The sequence below is a fragment of the Rhinolophus sinicus genome, chromosome 4 (assembly GCF_057876585.1).
Source record: "Rhinolophus sinicus isolate RSI-liver-muscle chromosome 4, RSI-T2T, whole genome shotgun sequence".
Classification (NCBI taxonomy): Eukaryota; Metazoa; Chordata; class Mammalia; order Chiroptera; family Rhinolophidae; genus Rhinolophus; species Rhinolophus sinicus.
In genome coordinates this window covers 16,449,998-16,465,200 of record NC_142504.1, presented here as the reverse complement: position 1 = coordinate 16,465,200, position 15,203 = coordinate 16,449,998, and the positions used below count along the sequence as shown (strand labels likewise).

At 46.2% G+C, this 15,203-nt stretch overlaps 1 protein-coding gene across 2 annotated transcripts in view; it reads right to left on the bottom strand.

Moving 5' to 3' along the window:
• GSDME (gasdermin E) overlaps positions 1-15,203 on the bottom strand; it is a 51,911-nt gene that overhangs the window by 21,698 nt on the left and 15,010 nt on the right. The window lies entirely within an intron of this gene.

Sequence of the window (15,203 nt, the reverse complement as noted above, 5' to 3'; positions counted from 1 at the left end):
ACCCCTGGGGGACTGCGCCTGTCATTTAATCAGAGGCTGAGGGACCACAGACATCACAGCCTCGGCCCAGGAAATACAGGCTCACTGCATGGGGAATGCTGACCGGTTGCCTCTCACAGAGGAGAGAGGAGCAGGCCGCAAGTACACGCAGCGATGAAGACATTGGATTTGAATGGAAAAGGAACCTCCTAACCTTTCTGTCCTGGGAAGTTGTATGATCTCTTAGAAGGGCTTTTACATCACATTACATATTGAGAAACTGAGGCCAGTTAGGTGTGGCCTGCCCAGGGTCGACTGGCACACTTGGGCTCCCATGCAGTTACTCTGGGGAATTTCAAGAAGCTAAATTTCCATCTGTAGGAGATGATTTCATACTTAGCAGCAAACAATGAAATAACCTGTCTGGAGATCTCGTTCAACACCCTGAGTCTGTGAAGTGGACAGGAAGAGAACCAAATTAGAGTTGGCCTCCCCATGAGAACAATTACGATGTTCATTGTAGGCCTTTTAAACAGTCCAGTTAGTTCCTCTGCAAAGCTCAGCGCCATCCTTAAGCACACAAGGTGGAGGGTCAGTCACCCCACACCCGCAGCAGACAGACTCTCCAGGCTTCAGAACGTACCCCAGACTGGAGTAGCTGGAAAGCTCCTATCTCTATGGAAAAAGCTGCCCGGAGTGGAAACAACTTGCAACCATCAACAGATGACTGGATAGACAAAACATGGTACATGCAAACAATGAGAGATTCTCAACCATACAAGGAATGAAACCCTGACACAGGCTACAGCATGAACAAACCTTGCAGACTTTATGCTGAGAGAAATAAACCAGTCACAGAAGGGCAAATTCTGCATAATTCTACTTATGTGAAATATCATGGCTAAGCAAGTTCACTGCCACACAAAGTAGATTCGAGGTGACCAGGGCTGGAGGGTGGGGGGGATGCGGGGGTTCTCATTAGAGTTCCTGTTAGCCGTAATAAAAAAGTTCTAGAAATGGAGAGTGCTGTTGGCTGCACGACACGGTGACAGTACTGAATGCCATTGAATTGTACCCGTAACAATGGCTGAAATGACAAATTTTATGTTATATATATTTTATCACAACAAAAAAAGACATGAAAAATGGTTCAATCTCAGCGGTGGCCAAAAAATGCAAATGATCACAATGTTTCACACATATTAAATAAGTAATAAAAATTAAATGACAACAACAACAGAAAAGCTGCCGGGGGGGCTTGGAGCCTGCCAGCTGGGGTTCCAACCCCAGGTCTGCCCTCCGGTTGGGTGACCTTGAGTGAATTACTCCATCCCTCATGCACACTGATGGTAAGGACGCTTTCCCTGGGGGCTTGTCGCAGGGTTTTGATGGGACGACAAGCAGGGAGCAGGCTGTTAAAGGCCACAAAACACCCGTGGATTCCAGCCACTTCCTGTGTTGCTCTCCTGACGCCCGCAAAACAAAGCCACCATGTGTGCAGTTGATGGGAATTGTGGGCTATTGAATTGGATTGGAGGTTCATTTTCATGTCACTTGCTTAGAACCCTGTAATGGCTACATCGCATCTCAACCCTTCCCCCAGGCTATGAAACTGCCTACCCTCTGTGATCTGCCCTCCATCCCAAACCCCACCTGCTGCTTTCTTCTCTCTGTAACTTAAACATGCCGGCACATGCCATCCCAAGGCCTCGGAACCATGTCCCCGACCCCACAGCACAGATGCTCGTCACCTCCTGGGGAGGCAGGTGTCCCCTGTGTAAGGAAAGCAGCATCCCTGTCACGCTGTCACACCTAAGACCACTTCCCTGGAGAACAGAGTTCCACACGGTACTTTTCTAGCTCATTTCTTTAATTGTTCACTCTATGTCTCCTCCCATTAGACCACACACTGCACAGAAGTCGGGCTGTGCCCATCTTGACTGCTGCGTAGCCAGGACTCGAAACATATTTTTGGAATAAATGATTAACTAAAACCTGTGGGGTTTTCCCTCTTCATCTGTGTGCCTTAATGAATGTGTAGATGTGTAAGTAAGTCTAGATGCATCTGTGTGTGAAAGAGAGAAAACATATGGAAGACGGAGGAAAGGGAGAATCAGCAGTGAGATTTCATATCATATTGAAGAACGACATGGAGATGGAAACCTTCCTAAAAGACGGTGCTTTGGCCCCAGAAGCTCATGCTCTGAAGACGGAAGCCAGTGTATCCACTAGTCAGTACACGTGACGCGTGTGGTCCTTTCTGCCGTGCTCCTCTATGGACGGTACACAATCTTCTAGCAGATTCTTCACACTCGCCTCCCTCAGTTACAGCTCAGGCATTGGCTCCTCCCCACGTGAACACACCAGAGAAGCAGCGCCTCCCGCCCACAAGCCCAGGACGACTGAAGGCCGCCTGGCATCTGAGTGGCTGCTGCGCGGGGAAGCCCCACACTGCTTCGTGCCTTGAACAGTTCCACCGAGGCTCCAATGCCTGTCTGTCTTAGTCAACGTTAAATTATCTGAAAAGAGAAAACTCCACCTAGACCACCCAAGACTCCACTGCTGAAAATGCCCACCTCCCTCCAGACCCCCCACGTCACTCCACCCCAAATACCAGAAGAACAAGGGAGGAAAAGTCAATGGCAGGAATGAAACTTTCTTCTGCATCTGAAGGCAGGACAATCCTGACGTGCTTGCAGGGCCAGTCAAGCACCTGTGATGCTTTGCTGCCCAAAGCGTGGCCCCTGTGGGGCAGCCCCTACCCCCCACCCCCATGAGGCAGGGGATAGAAGCCTGGCCAGGGACAGGGCCCAAACTCATGGCTAAGATTTGGGTGACCGGGGAGTAGAGAGTGACATGGCCGACAAATGCTCTCCTGGGCTACAAGGGCGGGCAGGCAGGTGGCTGGGATTGTTTCCTGGGAATGTGCTGCCATCTTTTGGAAACTGAAGGCTGGACAAACCTACTCCTTAGTTAGGAGAGGAGACCTGGTGTAGACAGAGGGGAAGCTAATCATCAGGGAAAATGGACTGTTCACTTGAGGAAGAAAGCAGTCTCCGGAGGGAACTCTTCCCCAGCCTCCTCCCCTAGTTAACACGGCCAGACCCAGTGGCGGGAGCTGGAGCCTGGCTCTGGCCCTCAGAGCAGGGACCGCTGTGTCATGGGATTCCCCTGGGTCCACCAAGGGGGAAAACCAGCCATATTTCAATGTAATTCACTTACATTTATAATCCTATATAACGTATCATATGCATTTACAGAGGTCTATGGTTTCTTCAGACTGAGAGGATTCCAGTAACAAAAAACGTTAAGACCCTAGATAAGGGGTTTCGTAGGTAAGAAACAAGGAGTCCCAGGGAGATTGCAGATACTAACCTAAGTCACACAGCTAAGGAGCCGCGGTCGCTCTTTCATGGAGCCCCACGCAACTGCCCAAGCACAGCAGCTCGGCCCCCACTGATGCTGTCGCCCGCCCCTGGGAGAGGGCAGCCTGTGGCTATTCCCGGAATCTGACCTTCCTCGTTAGTTAACTCTTGTACTGCTACGTCCATTTAGACATGTCAGGATTTTGCGTGTCTAGTTACACCTGTGGCTGGGGGCTGGGGGCTGGGAGGAGATTTTATATCCACGTCCTCTGGGAATTTTTTTCAGAATATCCATATCTGCCTGTTCTCCCTGCCCCCATCCCCTGATGGCTGCAGCCAGGCACACTTAGAAAATTCCTCCTCGCATTGTCCCATTTGCTCCATCTCTCCTGGGTCCTCTTAAGAACCGCTGAACAATACACACGGAATGTCTTCAGAAAGAGACACAAAAAAACTAGGAACAGTGGTGGGGAGCCAGATGGCTGGGAGGTTAGGGGTAGGGGACTTTTCACCTTTTCTCTCTTGACCTTTCGACATGAAAACCATGTGAACATATCAATTATTCGAAAACATATTTTTAATTAAAAAGGCCTCTGGACAGATTCTAAGCTCCTGGAGGACAGAGTACCCTGCTCCTTTGCTGGGTCCTACGTGCACAGAATTCTAAAGGGCAGGGTTAGCACACAGCTCTCGTCCCCAGTCTAGCCCAGGGTCACTGTCCACAGACAGGACAACTGGACAGAAGCTGTCCCAGCAGACAATAAGCAGCCAGAAGTTCCTCATCCTCTTCACACAAATTTTTAAGGACATATTTTCAAGGACAGCCCAGGGTGCCTCTCTCTTCCTGGCACCATAAAAGCAAGAGCAGGAGGCTACCAAGACAGATGCATACATAGTATAATTCATTTTAAAGGGTTGGATGCAAACAGACACATCCGGGGCAAGTGAAGGGGAGCACCCACTAACAGAGAGAAGGGTAGGCTTGCTGACCCCCACCCCCATTGTCCTATGGGGTCACCTTCCCTCTGTGTACCTGGCAGCTCTGGGTAACACAGATACCTGCCGTCAGCCTGGAGGTGGCTCCCAGTTTTACCCTCTGCTAGCTGGGTTACTGTGTGCTGTCCCTGAGCCTCTGAGCCTCAGTCTGCACATCTGTAAAATGACAATTGGCAATGAGGCTGATTCTAGTGGGGGCTTGCATACAGTGAGCCACACCAGACCCACGTGTAAACGTTTCTTTCCTTCCGCTGTTGGCAGGGAAGGCCAACCGAGGTCCCTTTCCCGGCTGGTCAGAACGCATCATGACATAAAAGCCCTCGGCCAGGGAGCAGACCCTCAGAGCAATTAACACAACAGCTGCCCAGCTACAGGACCGGAGTTGGCTGAGAGAGGTGACCAGGCAGAGCTCCTCGGCAGCAGCAGGCAGCATGGCAACTGACAATCAGGGCGCAGAGCCCAGAGGCTGCGGGGGGGCAGCCGTGGGCCAGGGCGGCCAGCAGGAAGACAGACAGGCTCATCTCCCAAAGTACCTAAAAGCTCCCCAGCCCTAGTGAAGCTGCCCACTCTCCCAGGCTGAGGCTTTAATTTCGCTGGTCTCTCCTTCTCAGGCTTTGGCAGCCAAAATACAAACTAACAGAGAAGAAACCCAGAGAAGACTTTTAAAACTCTACCACTAATGAAAAAAGGAGTAAGGAGCTTTCTCTTCCAAAGCATAAATGCAGTCCCAGGATCCTTCCTAGACACAAGGCGAGGGCATGCTCATGCAGACCCCCACCCCAAAACTCATCATTCAACTCCACAAACAGCTGAGTCCTACCACCTGCCATGCACTAGGCTGGATGCCAGGGGTTTCTCCATGAGCAAGACCGAGGTAGGCCTGCAAGCACCACCTCCTGTGTAAATAATATAATAACGTGCTAGCGGGACAGAGTTTTCGATGGCGCTCTGACTCAGCTCTCCAAAAAGTGGGGTACGGCCTGCCACAGTAGGAGCCATCAGCTTTCGTCCGGTCTGCTGTAGAGAAATTATGAAACTCCAGGATTACCAGTTCCAGGGTGGAACACCAGTTTCATCTTGGTTATGGCCTCTGCTTGATCCATCCACGATTGCTAAAAATCCTAAGACTGAGTCTCAGCCGGGAGGGGCAGGAAAGCTGTGATTGACTTGCATTGTCTACGCAGGCCTGGGAGGCACCAGTCCTCATTACTCTATCCCACCCAACATCAGCTCTCAGACATGCAGACTATGCTCCTCACTGGTGACAGACTCTCCTGAATCACATGGCAAGTTAATGGCAAAAATCAGGACACACGTCTTCTAATTCTTCCCCCAGTGCGCTTTCTAAGACACTGTTCTAAAAACCGACAGCAAGAGGCACAGGACACAAATGCTCTCTGACGAAAACAGTGCAAGATTGCGAGAGCCGGTTTCAACATCTCCCCAGGAACAGAGGTTGGGACATTAAAAAGAGCCCAAAGATGGTGGCCGGCGTGTTACTGAGAAAGTATAGAGCAAGAATTACTAACCCACAGAAATGGAGATATACACGGACAATTAAGGCTTTAGCAACCTTTAGGCATTTCTCCTAAAGGATTTTGATTTACTGGCTGATGCTACAGTGAAAGGAGAAGAACTGTGTGTCCACAGACCAGCTGTAAAGTGGAAAAAGAAATGCTGTTTAGATTAGGCCTTTGCACATTGCCTGTAAACTTGGCTTTGCTCTTCCGACATTTCATTAAGCTGCAAAGTCTGCTTCTCTTTTGATAGCCAGTCTGTTCCATCTACAGACGTGGCAAAACACCCACGAAGCCGTGACTAGAGTTTAATTTTAGTAGCCGCCTCCAAAAACCCTGAAATGCAGATGCCATGCTGCTTCCATCTGCCTGTTTATCCCTCCAGGGGGACATGCCTTGCCCTCTTTAAAGTCTGTAGGCTTCCTGAGAGGGAGAGGGTGGAAAGTGGCACCTGCACCGTTTCTACAGGCACCGAGCACGCTGGGCCTGGAAAGCTCTGACACACCTGAGTGCAGGCAGCCACTAGCTGCCTACCCCAGTTTTGTTCAGGTTTGGGAGCCTGGGGCTAGGGGGTGAAGGGGGTGCACCCGGCCCCACGAATGAGTCTCTCGGCAGATCCTGGTGAGTCCATTGTTCTTAGCAGTGGTTGGGGTAGGATGGGGCACACATGGCAGTTCTGGTCATGGAGACCTGAGGAAACATTTGTTGGGGGTTCCTGGGAGGGTTTTTCTCTCTCTTAGAAAGAGACCACTTTTCAGCCCCTGGACCTTGTTGTCTGCTATGCAGCTATTGGGGGAGCAGAACTAGGCTGCTGAGACAAGCACCACGTGGAAACTGCCACACGGGGGCTCCACTGAGCTCCTCAATTAACCATCTACCATCAAGGTGAAGGGCGCCTCCCCCACCGCAGGATGTTTGCTTATGTCAGGCAATTACAGATGTGCTTTGCAACTAAAGACACCCTAACTGGCTTTTGAGGTTCTTGACACCCTTATTTCACAAAGGAACAGAAAGCACAGAGAGCTCACAACCGGTGACCCAAAGGCTCATGGCTAATACGGGCCAGGATGTGGCTGAGCACGTCCAACCCCGCAGCCCCGTGTCTTTCTACCTTCCCTCTCCCTCCTGGACCTCCTCTGGGCCCTGCATCCAGAAGGCACTTCCCACGTGCTTGTGAACAAACAAGGAGCCTGTCTGCTCAATCCTGCCTCCCGCAAGAGCTCCCCAGAGACAAGCGGCAGATTCTCTCGCAAACCAGAGCAGCGACCTGCGGCTGGCTCCTCACCACAGACCTAGAATCTCCATTTCAACCATAAAAGAAACTTCTCACACACCAGAGAGGCTCAACCCAGAGAAGAGCCAGGGCAGGAAGTCTCTAGAAACCCGAGCTATTCTACCCTGGGACCTCCACTTTAACAGAGTGAGAAAAGCCTCTCTCTCTCTCTCTCTCTCTCTCTCTCTCTCTCTCTCCCTCCTGTGACTTCAGGATTGTAAATTGCCTGAAAAAAATTAAAAGCAGGGTACAATGCTTACCAGAGTGACCCCCCACAGTATGAAAGCCCCACTCTGTTCACACTGTAGTCTATATAATACCTTATCACTCACATACAACAAGGAAGCCTAAGAGGAAAAAAATGCCTAAGTAATGATAGACTTTCACCTTTTCAGGTGGAGTAATTCATTAACCGCCACCAGTGAGTGAGATGCCCCACGTCTGAAAGACAGTAAACCAGACGAAGCTGAAGCAGAGGTGAGTTCACGCAGGCGCCCTTCGGACACTCGTCTCTTTCCAAGCTCAGCGGCTAGACAGTCGTGTGTGTTGTGTACCTGGGCTTCTACTGAGCGCGAGCAAACTAATTAGCCTCTGCATTTTCAGGCGCCTCAGATGTAAAAATGAACCAATGATTCCTTCAACCAGTGCTGAGTATGCTGCAGGCACAGGGCAGGCCCGCCAGCGGGTCAGAGGACGTCCCAGGAAGGACAGAGGCACGCAATCGGGCAGTTCCACCAGGCATTATCACACAGTGTGTTTGGTGTCCCAAGAGGGGACCTGTAGGGTGATATGGCTTCCAAAGGAAGCAGGGACTCCTCTGAGGAACCAGCTGGGTGAGATAGAGGGAGGCAGTCGGTGTCTGTCCTGTGTGTCCATGTGGACACGGCGGAGAGAAGGAGCCTTCAGACAAGGCTTGGAGGCGAGAAAGAGCCTGAGACATTCGTCCCAGGAGCTGAAATAAGCTCAAGGGACTGACCTGGGGGGGGGTGAGGGAAGAATGGTGAGAAATGACACTGAAGAGCAAAAGTCAGGCCTTGTCAACCGGAGGAAGGTGTGTCATCCTAGGACAATGGAGCCCTCAGAGCGCACATGCTGGGCCGTGTCGTGATCTGACTGGCTGCCGTGTGGAGAAGCCACTGGGCGGCTGAGACTGGGAGCAGGAGGATGAACCCGGAGACGGCACGGGCTGCACCAGAGAAATGGTTGTGAGGCGGAGGCAATGGGAACAGGTAAGATCGGTACGGCAGAGGTAGACTCACCTGGTGAGAGACCAAGTGCAGAAGAGAAGGTGAAGAAGGAACCACGTCTGCAACTCCGATTTCTCCCTTGGTGACAGCCATACTTAGGCCTCACCAACCAGCACCCCAGAGGGAGGTGGGCAGAGAAGCGGGTTTCGAGCGAAGAGGAGATGTTCAGTGATGGCTACAGTCCACGTGTCAGACACTGTAAAAAGCCCAGGTGGAAGAAACGTCTGCGCACCTGAATTCTAAATCCTGACTCATTCCAGCCAATCCAGTTTTATACGCCGTCGCTCATCGATGCCAACACACGCTTTTTTTTCTCCACGTCTTAACATCTCTGAAATCAGGATGTTTTAAAATTGACAGGTGACGTGGTTTGATTGGCAGGGTTCTTTCTTAGTGTTCCATAAAATAGGGTGCCTCTTACAGTGGATGGCATCGTGGATGTGATGAAATACGATAATGTCTATCAATCTTAGAAGAAAATAGTACTTGAATGTCTCTCCTTAGGGATTAAATGCCACATAGTTCCAAAAAGATCTGAAGTAGCCTTTCAGAGTAAAGCTCCTAGGACAGCACGATTTCTGTAAAAAGACAAAACCACTCCCAGGATCAAATTTGGGAAAGAATCCCCAGATTGCCCTGCTCCTCTGCTGGAAGGTCATCAGCTGACTGCAATTACACTGCGGACAAAAACACAGCAGAAGGTCGAACAAGCTTCTAGGAGCTCCCAGTCCTACAATCTAAGACCAAAACCAGGAGACAGAATAATTTAGAAAAAAAACGACAGTCCATTGACTGACTTTCGGACAGCACAGAGATGGGTGTGGCCCGGAAGGGAGGCAGGCTCAGTCAAGACACCTTTTAAAAAGAATGGAGTTGATGGGACCTTGAGCGCATCACAGCAGCTCTTCCCACAAAGAATATGATGAAAGACAAGGCCCACTCACTTCTTACTGATACAGGGCTTCACACATCTTTATTCAAGAACTGAACAAGCATCTCCTGTGACAAACAAAACATGCGAAGAGAATGTCCCTGACTTTTCCATGTTCTTCCTTCCACGTCGGTGGTCAGACTGGACCGTGCTTCATTTCTCATTTCCCTGCCCCATCACTGAATGCTAAGTCACTCCTCTCTCCCCCATAGCTCTGGCCTTTCCCAGCTTTTGTAACCTGGCTCTATTTGGGGCTAGTAATAATAGCAAAATTTATGGTCGGGTTCACACAAATAGCTATAATTAATGAGAACTTGCTTCCTGCCAGTATTGTGCTATATGCTTTGTTTATAGTCTCTCATTTAATTCTCACACAAACACCTTGGGAACACAAATCCCACTTTATTACTGAAATCCTGGATAGTGAAGGCAGAAAAAGATGGCTTCTATGTCTTAGTTTAAAAAAAATAATAAATCTCTTTTTTAAGACGGGGGTTGGAGGAAGGTGGTATATTAGTGTTTGTTATATTATTTATTATACTTTTATGTCTCCACAACCAATTGTTTTTTGTGTTAAAAAATAAGCCTGAAGTTTACCACTCTGCAGTTGGCCTAAAAATCCCCCCACCCACTAACACCAAGTGAAGAGCATGAAGGGGTGCTGGCTGCTCCCACCCCCAGATCTGGGATGCCTTCATCTGTTTGTTTTGACCTCTTAAAGGCTGCCCCTGAAGGAAAAAAGGAGATGGAGAGAGAGAAGGAGAGAGACAGAAAACAAGCGGACCAGCTATTCAGGAAACATGTGGCCAGAGGTCTTTAAATTGTTAGACAGAAACTCTATTTATTAAAAGTAATGGTGCCAGCACTGAGTCAAGCACGAAGACAAATGGAATACTTTTCAAACCCTCTGCTGGCCACAGGGCAGTTTATCAAGTAGAAAAGAAGACCAGTTCCAACTTCACTGCATGGTTTTTTTTAAGAAAGACATGGGATCTCAAATCCCTCCCCTCAAAAAACTCCTAAATAAAGTAAGAATTGATGCCACTTGAAACAGTGCCCATGAGAGCGACTGCAATGACTTTCGAGAGGTCATATGCAGGCCATAATCCATAGTGGCATTTAATATTTTTTCATGTGTGTCATACTTGTGGAATTTGGGAGCCTTTAGATACAATAATTATGAAGGTTTAACGTTGCCATAACATTGCATGCATGATGTGACTTCATAAAGAACCAAACTTCTAATTATTAAGTATCCATAAAAAATGTAATCTGTTTTACCAAAATTTACTTTACAGTACGACCAAGAATGAGAGTGGGCTCTGCCTGCATGGCAACACCCATCTCAACCCCTAGACAGCCAGAAAAGGACAAAATGGTGCCATCGCTGGAAACCAGCTGGAACTGGAACCAAGGCCCTGAGCACGAAGGAAGGAGCTGGTTCGTGTACTCAGAGTCCACTCACTTCTGACATTTACCAGGAGAAAACCCTCAAAGACCATCTAGTCCAACTCTTTCACTTACAGCTGAGGAAACTGAGGCCAGGGGCAGAAGTGACATACCAAGCCTATAGAAATTATTTGCAAGACATAAACTTCCCCGGACTGGAGGAGATTATAAGCAATAAATTGGTGGCAGAGATGGGCTGGGTGTGGCAGTTACACTTAAGGCAGTGACACATGGCAGCTGACAAGGGAGAAAAACTAAAGAGTTTATTACAGGACAATACCGGACCTTAAGAATAAAACATGAATCTGAGTCATTACAAAAAGGTCTCCAAAAATGTATTATTGTCCATCAAATAAAAGAAGAAGTACGTGATATATCTTAGCAAGGTTTCCTTCAAGAATGTTTTAAGATAAACATAGGGTTCTCATTGAAAGTGGTCCACTGCAGGTACCTGGAAGGTTAATTCTTATGGAATGCTTTTATACCCAACAATGCTAGATAAATGTTATATATACACACCCTTAGTTTTTCAAAGATCAATGAAGTTTGTTTTTGAGATGTGCACACATCTCACAGACAATAAAGCTAATACTCTGAATTCTAAGGACTAAAATAACTTACCTACAGAGAACAACTTATCTAAATGGCCTGAAATAAAAACAACTGACTACACATAAGCCCTAGAGAACAAACAGTACTGAAGCATTACTAATTACCACTCCCAAGACCACACGTGTATCAAACAGCATCTTATCAATCCGATGATATTGTGGGAGTCCAAAGACAGGCAGATGATATAGATAAGAATTTATTGCTCCAGCGTCAAATAACAAGAATGTTAGCCTTACATATCTTGATCTCACGTTCGAGAGAGTCATCCATCCCCTCCCCTGCCTTTCCTAGAGCTCACCTTTGCCTCTTAGCAATAGAACAAGAAAGATGTGACACTGTGACACGACACATCTTCCATTTCCAGACTTTAAACTTGTTCTTTAGCATGAGCCTGGTATCAATGCCCTCTCTCCCCGCAGGCCATTCCTTTCCCATCACTTCTGCAATAAACAGGATTTTTGAAGACCCTCCCAAGGTGATTGCATTCCTGTGTGGACACCTCCATGGGCTTGCTCAGGATAGCACCCAGTCTGCTGTGCACCCCAAGGTACCCTCACTGGGGACCCAGATGCATGCCTCTGCCTTTATATTCTCTGCTACAATTTTAACTACTTCTTCCTCAGCCAGTTTCTTTGCTTCACAGTCACTTCAAGTATGATTTAGAGGAAAGAAAAGGAGCTGTGAAGCCAGGAAATCCTGGGTTGAATCCCAGCTCCAGCACCCAAATTGAGCTCTGGGACTGAGAACAAGTTACTCCTCCTTCCCGCGCCTTAGCTCCTCAAATGTAAAAGGAGGCACAATGCAGAGTAAATGGAATGACGTCTATAAAATGCCTAGCACACAGTAAGTGTTCAGTGAAGGCTCATTTCCGTCCCCTCCGTCTCTCCCTGTGTCCCCACTTATAACTGCTGGCCCTAGCTTCTTTCTCTTCAGAATATTTTCTCCCATCTCAACTCACTGACTTCTTCCCATATGCTTCGTATTGGCACTATCTTCTACACCTGAATCATGAAGCGTGTTTGAAAAACCTATATCAGGAAATGTGAATGTAGAGCATTGCCAGACTGTGGTTTTTGAAATAGAAATAACACGACTGAAAAATAGGGTTAAGCTATAGAAGGCTATCTGAAGACTGAGGAAACAGAAGCCCCTGCAACTGCAGCCCTCCTGTGCCTCTTTCCCTTTATTTGCTAGACTTAGCAAATCAAAATGCAGGAGGTCCAGTTAAATATTATTTTCAGATAAACAACAAACACAACAACAAACACTTTCCTAGTATGTTGCAAGTATCATTGTAGGGAAGGAAAACGCCTCTCTAGCAAAGAACAGTGTTAGAGAAAGAAAAATTAAGATCGTGACTATTAGAGAAAGCAGGAACTATCCCTTCCATCTGGTGTCACCACAGAGAGCTTCAAGTTCTCTGACCTAAAGGGAATTCCTGCCAGAGTCCTAACTCAGTGGAGTCCTGGAGTCCAGGAAAGTGCGAGAGGCAATAGTCAAGTAATGGTCATGCTCTTTCAATCTCATTAAGCATCAGAGGTTAGCAGAGAGGTGAATGGGTTTTGAAGACTACAGTTGCCCTGTATCCTCAATGACTGTACAAAATCTGCCCGCCAAATGCTTATACCTAAGTTTTATGGTATTTTTTACTCATTAACTTTTTAAAGCATAATTTCATTTGATGAGCGAACATATTTTATATTACATGTAATCCTAAGAACATTGGAAAAGGAGATAAGCCACCCATACTTAAACACAAGTGAGTTTTCTCTTATTCAGATTTGCATTTTCTGTTTTAAAAGAAAATGGGTGATATAATTATATATGAAAATGCACATATGTTACTGTACAAATTGAAATATCATCTCTTGTCAGGATTATGGTAATAACCTCTCAATTGGGCTCCCTGCTTCTGCCCATCCAGTCTCAACCCAAGCAGTCAGAACAAGTCATCTAAAACATAAGTCAGATCATGTCACTTTCCTTCTCAGTCTTCCAGTGGCTTTCCATCTCACTTCGAGTAAGAGTAAAGTCTTTTCAATGGACTGCAAGGTACTATGAGACCTGCCACCCACTCCTTTTACCTCCTCTCCCCTTGGCAGGCTTATTCATCTCCAACCACACTGACCTCTGCCTACAACATTCTTGCCCAGGATACCCCTAGACTCGATCTCTCCCCAACTTCAAGTCTCTGCTCCAAAGCCAGCTTTTCCAGGATGCTTTCTCTGGCCACTTTTTAAAATCACAGCCCCCATTCCTGGCATACCCTATCCTCCTTCTCTGCTATATTTTTATATATTCCATCAACCTGCTATATATTTCACTTAGTTGGACATTTTGTGTCTCTTCCACTACAATATAGGGCAGAAATATTGGCATTTTTTCACTGCAGCATCCCTGCATGTAGAATATTACATAGTACATAGCACGTATGCAACAAAATTATTTACTGAATGTCCAATAATCATAACATAAAAATAATGATGAGTTATACTCAGGTAAAATGTATTTACTGAAAGCTGAAGAGTGAATAAATGTGGGATTTTGTTTAAAACTTCAAAGTTTAAAACCAGGTCTTCCCCTGAAGCCCTTCATTCACTTTCTTCTTTTCCTAATCAGAAAATTATAAAGAGCCAGAGGGGGGTTGTGATTTTCCTACTTCTGATGTTAAAATTCAAAAATACAGGACAGAGCATTCTTGCTGTTAGCAGTTTATAAATCCTACGATTTTTTAAAAAGTACATATTTGCCTGAAGTAACATCCTTTTAAAATGCTTCTCAAGTCTCTGCCTTCAAGCTAAGAGCAGTCAAGAAATTACAGACTAAAGAATGAGCTCCTTGATCAATTACAAGAAGAAAACTCAGAATCACACAAACATGCAAAGGCTACGTAACATGCTACTAAAGAGTGAATGGGTTAACAATGAGATCAAGGAAGAAGTCAAAAGACACCTTGAGACAAATGAAAATAAAAATACAATGATCCAAAATCTATGGGACACAGCCAAAACAGTTCTAAGAGGGAAATTTATAGCAAACAAGATACCTCAGGAAACAAGAAAAATCTCAAATCAACAATCTAACCTTACAGCTAATGAAACTAGAAAAAGAACAACAAGCAAAGCCCAAAATGAGTAGAAGGAAGGAAACAATAAAGATGAGAGTGGAAATAAAACAGAGTAAAAAAAAAAAATACAAAAGAGCAATGAAATCAAAAGTTGGTTCTTTGAAAGATAAACAAAATTAATAAATCTTTAGCCAGACTCAAGGAAAAAAAGCAAAATCAGAAATGAAAGAGAAGTGACAATAAATACCACAGAAATACAAAGAATTGTAAGAAAATAATACGAACAAACTATATGCCATCAAATTGGATAAATTTGTTGGATAAATGGATAAATTCCTAGAAACATACAATCTTCTAAGACTGAATCAGGAAGAAATAGAAAATCTGAACAGGTAACTACTGATGAAATCAAATCAGTAATCAAAAAATTCCCAACAATCAAAAGCTCTGGATTGGATAGCTCTGCAGGTGAATTATGCCTATGCTTCTCAGACTATTCCAAAAAAATGAAGAGGAGGGAAGGATTCCCAAACTCATTTCACGAAGCCAGCATTATTCTGATATCGAAACCAGGTAAAGATACTACCAAAAAAAGGAAATTATAAGGCAATATCCCTGACAAACATAGATGCAAAAATCCTCAACAAAATATTAGAAAATAAAATTCATTAGTACACTAAAAAGATCATACACTATGATAAAGTGGGATTTATTCCTGGAATGCAAGCCTTGTTCTATATCTGCAAATCAATTAATGTGATAAACCA